We start from the raw sequence: 5,124 nt of genomic DNA, 5'->3' as shown, positions 1-5,124 counted from the left end.
AGGAATGGGAAGCTGGCAGCAAAGACTAAAACAAACAGGACTTGTACAGCGTTTTCTGTTTTAATGACCTCAGGCTTATTAGCAACACAAGTGAGGAAATCTGAACGTGCACCCATTACACGGCAACTGTCCATTATCCCATCAACTCGATTTAGTGTAGGTCTCGGGAATAATGTGTGCATACAACCCCTTAAGTAAGACTGGGTGGCAGATTAAAAACAGCCGCGGACAGAGCATTCTGATATTTGGGAAAAATACTTCTGTCAAGTAGGTAGGACAGGACTGAGTAGGAGTCGGGATGCCTGGGCTGTCTGTGGTTCTGCTACAGCTGCACTGCTAAGCATATAACTGTTTAGAGGCTCAGCATCTTCATTTGTGAAATGGCCTTGCTATGATGTTCCCACATCCTGAGGGGCATGATTATCTCATAGGCATGAATATGTTCCTTATACAGTGCTATAGGTGCCACGTGTTACTGAAGAGCAGCACTGCATGAATATAGCAGTCAGTGGCCTTTTCCTCATCTCTTTTTTTTGCTTCTGCTACTGGATTAGATTCCCCCTCCCTGTCTCCCGTAGACATACAGAAATAGCAAAACTGTGGAGGAAGTATACAGTAATGCCATTTGCTGTTGTTTCTTTGGGGTAGAAGCGTTGCAAAGCTGAAACTTCTGGTAGATATGCTAAATTTAACCATGGTGCTATTTTTCTGCCTCCCCCCCTCCATTTCCCCAAAAGGCAAGCCTAATTTAGCTGCAGCACTGGGCATTCGCTCTGTGGAACTCCTTATAACCCAGCAGCATGACGGAGAATGAACGAGCAGTTCAGTTTCCAGAAAAGGGCCAGAGAGGAAGGGAAGTAATTGGGGCCAGCGGGCGGGGGATAGCCCAACAGCTTGCAATTCCAATAATGATCTTGATCCAAAGCTTTCTTTGGGGGAGATGATGGTCTGATGGGATTAATAGCTCCCTGAGTCACCCACAATATGCCTCAGGCCCTGATCATTAGTGCTCATGTCTTGTATAATCCCACGGATGAATCGAATCCGTGGTTAAGCCTATAGCCATCCGTCTCTTTTGTCAGTCTCAAAATATTGCAAAGTAGGTTTGCTCATGCAGGACAGATCCCTGAACTGTGGACCTTTCTCCTGCTTTATTCTGGTTTCTTCCGGTCCTATATAAAAATAACATGTCTCCATGCAGCAGACGCCCTCCAAAAGACTGTGTTGATGACGTGCCTGAGCCATCCTTATTCAGCGTTCAGTCCCTTGCAGGGGAGAGGGCAGGTATCTGCCTGCTCACTCCAGCATGCATTCATCAAAAACCACAGGCTGTGTTTCATGCCGGCAGCCAGGCTACCGACATGGGTTAGTAGTCCGCACTGAGAGTTGAGGTTTTCCCCCTTGCAATGGACAGCTCCTACCTGTAAAGTCTTTGTTTCACTTGACCCGACTCTTCTTTGAAGGAGCCTCTTAAGATCATGGGAAAGTGGGGCTGGGAGGGACCTTTCAAGGTCATCTGGTCCAGCCCCTGCTCAGAGCAGGATCATCCCTGGCTAGACCATCCCTGACTAGCTGCACTTGAAAATTTCCAGGGATGGAGATCCACAACTTCTCTGGGCAGCCTGTTCCGGTGCTCGATCACCCTGATGGTCAAAGTCCCTCCTAATGTCCAATTTAAATGTCCTTCGCTGGAGCTTGAGGCTATTGCTCTTAGTCCTGTTTTCTATGGCCACAGAGAAAAAAGCCCATCTCCATCCTCTCTGTAATCACCTTTCTTGGCCCTTCTGGTCTCTCCAGACTGGCATTTCCAGAAGTACCTTCTTGTCTGTCACAGGTGAAGGGATATCCTGACTGCCCCGTCCTGTGCCCTGCTGTCTCAGGCAGGCATGTCATGTGAAATCTTCCAGAAGTGGTTCAAGCTCCACCTTGAGCAGCGGGTTTTGGCCCTACTGCTCTCACTAAAGGCCGTTTCAACCCATTGCCCACTTATGGTTAGGAAGCTTCTCCTTTCCAGCCCCAGCGGGTCTATACCCATTTGTTTCTATGCCAGCCTTGGCCCTTCACTTCTTCCCCCTTAGTGCTTACTCCCTGACTGCAGTTTTATCCCCCTTGGCCTGTGTTGTACCACATAGAAGAAGCCATGCCCATTCAGGCTCCTCTGAGAGAGGATCTCCATCCCCATCCAAGCATAGCAATCCTCTACACCCATGCCAGTGTGAGTTCATCCTCCGTGAATGCAGGAGCTGTATGCAGCATTCCAGACAGTCTCTCTCCAGGACCATGCACAAGGTAGGAATATGTCTCTGCCTCCACTGAAAGGAAATTTCCTGACAAATCCCAGGATCACCTTTGCTTTTTTCACAGTAACAACACATTGGGAGCTCAAAAAAGCACAGGAGTCCTTCTCTTCCTCAGGCATTTCCAGATGAAGAGCTCCCATTTACGCCTTCCCAGAGGCATTGGGTGTTGGCTACAGTCAAGGCTGGGGACTTTGACCAGGATGTGCCAATGCTCCTGCTGGGAACAGAGACAAAGGTTCCTGGCTAGAGGGCCTTGCCCCTCCACTCTGGGCCAGCCTGATGCTACATTTGACATTAGGAAGGATTTTTACCCCCTGGTCAGTTTGGTATGGGCTGTGGGGTGCAGCCCTCTACCTGGGATCGCATGAGCATGTATTGACAATATTTTATGGAAGCAGGATATTGGCTGCTGTGGTTCCCCTGCTTTACCTGTGGCAGGGTTGGATGTCAGATCTATGTTGGGTCAGGGCTGACAGTAGTCTTATGTAGTGTTTAGGTCATGGGTTATATGGCATGGTTTGGCTAAGGCTGATCCTGCCTCAGGCAGGGGGTTGGACTGGATGGTCTCTGGATGCCGCTTCCAGCCCAACTTCTCTATGATTTCATGACTATTAAGAGACATTCTCACCATCGGTCCTTAAATCCATGACCTGGTACTTGGTTGCTGTCGATTTTCATCCCTTCCCAGTTCTCACAGCCACCCATTTCTTCTCGTATGATATCCTGCTCCTCGTCTGTGTTGGTGAGTTCATGGCCTACCCGAGTTCTTTTTCATCTCTTGGTTCTTCCCTGCTCCTCTTTACAGTCCACGAGCCTCTTATCCATTGATAAAACACTGATTTTCATCTGCCTGTGGATTAATACCAGACCTGGATAGTCTCTCTCAAACATCTCCCCATGTTGCTTGCTTTATAGCTCTTCTTGCCAGTCATATCAGTCTCTTTCTGAAGATCAGTAGTCCTGGGACTTGGATGGGATCTGTCCCTCAAGAAAGGCCTTCCAATACTCAGATGTTCCAGCACCCTCCTCCTTGCACCTAGCCTTGGACCACCTGTTGGTCTTCATTGCCCTTCACTCTCTTACTCAAGGGGCTGGGAGGACTCCACTGCAAATTCCCAAGCCTCCACGGCGAGCCCCTTCCCAAGCTGGCAGGTCTTGTTTGTCTGGAACATGGTGGTTTGGGAGCTGTGTGTTTTGCACAGGACAAAGGCCTTGCAGCTGCAGCAGGTGACCCAGTGAACTGCAGAGCTGTAGGCTGTAAATTAGCCTGGAGTGGGGACCCAACAGAAGCTATTTGTGCATGAAGTACTGCCTGATGCTCCTGGAAGTGAAGATGTCAGGGCAAGGGAGTGGCTGCAGAAGTTGGTGGAGTGCAGATGGGGATGTGAAGCCATGACAGAGGACAGGAGAGAGGAGACTGCTTGGGCAGCTCAAGATTTGTGGACACCTGCAGCATAAGCATGCTGGAGGTATTGTGCAGTCAGCAGTGCCTGTTCAGCACAGTCAGGAGAGGTGAGCTCTAGGCCCTTCCTGGCAAAGATTGTTCTTGCCCTGATGGCCTGGCTTCAATTCTTCTACCCTCTTTTCTTGGTGTTGGGATCAAGAATTGGATCCTCTAAGATGTCTGCTACCCATGAGGGCAGTGCCTGGAGGGTCTCCACCAGAAAGGAAAGTGAAATAGGACATTTGAATCCTTCCATGTATCTAACACGCCACTGCTGAGCCAGCTGGGCCCAGGACTGTGTCTAGTCTCCTGCGAGCAGCAGAAGGGGGTGTTGGCTTTGTCCAGGATGGAAGGGCCCCAGGGCAAGTCTAAGCACTGCATCAAGTGCTGGTGCTGCTGCTTCAGGCATTGGCCCTTCCTCCGGCAAGCCAGGCCTGAGTCAGTACCTCCACGCGGTGGCAGAGGGTGCTGTGCTGCAGGCTGTGGCGTGGGTGACTCAGGAGGCAGCAAGCCATCCTTCCCACTCCACGTGAACCCCAGCGCCCGTGTAGATGTGTCAGGAGCAGCGGAGATGCACATCGGGGGGCTGTCCATCAGAGGAGAAGGGGAAGAGGGGCCCTGCCCTCCTGTGCTCACTGAAGCACCCATAGTGCTGGCAGGGAAGTTAACCCAGGAGTCCCTGGCAGGTCCTAATGTGGGGTCTATATCCTGCCCTCTCACTCCTGCAGTCTCCAGCTGGGTCTGAGCTGCCCGAGCCGAGGTGCTGGGGTCAGGTTGCGGTGTGCTCTGTGGGCTGGAGCGTACAGCCAGTCCCAGGGCGCTTCGGAGGGATTAGCCGGGCTGGCATTAGATTGCTGGGCTGAGACGGACCCATCCTGGGCTGCTGCTACATTTCCCAGGGCCTCCCAGCCTAGAAAAGACGCAGGCAGGGTGGGAGCAGGGTGTCCAGGAGGCCTCGGGGCATGCAGAGGGCCTGGCCCAGGGCACCTGCTCCCTGCATCGGGGGCAGAGCAGTGGGATGCCCTGCACTGCGGAGCATGGGTGCAGGCACGTGTGGCACACATGGAGCACGCAGTCCCAGGGGCACACGCAGGGCCCCCGGCATCAGGCTTGGCACGTGCCGCCGGGACGGAGCCCGTATCGCGTCTCGCCCAGGACCTGCCGCCTTCCCCCCCGGGCTCCGACTTCGCCCACCGCCCTGGCACCCGTCGCCTCGTTGGCAGGCAGCAGGAGCCGCTCCCACCCTCCCCCTGGAGCTCCATAGGCCGCTTCCTTGTTTGCACACTGGGTTGGCTGGTGCTGTAGGGCTGGGCTGGAGGGATGACAAAGCAGAGGCGAGCCGGGCTCGGCCCTCCTCCTCCTCCTCCTCCTCCTCCTCCC

This window comes from Alligator sinensis, unplaced genomic scaffold (assembly GCF_000455745.1).
Source record: "Alligator sinensis unplaced genomic scaffold, ASM45574v1 scaffold255_1, whole genome shotgun sequence".
NCBI lineage: Eukaryota > Metazoa > Chordata > Crocodylia > Alligatoridae > Alligator > Alligator sinensis.
Note: the sequence above shows the minus strand (reverse complement) of the source record.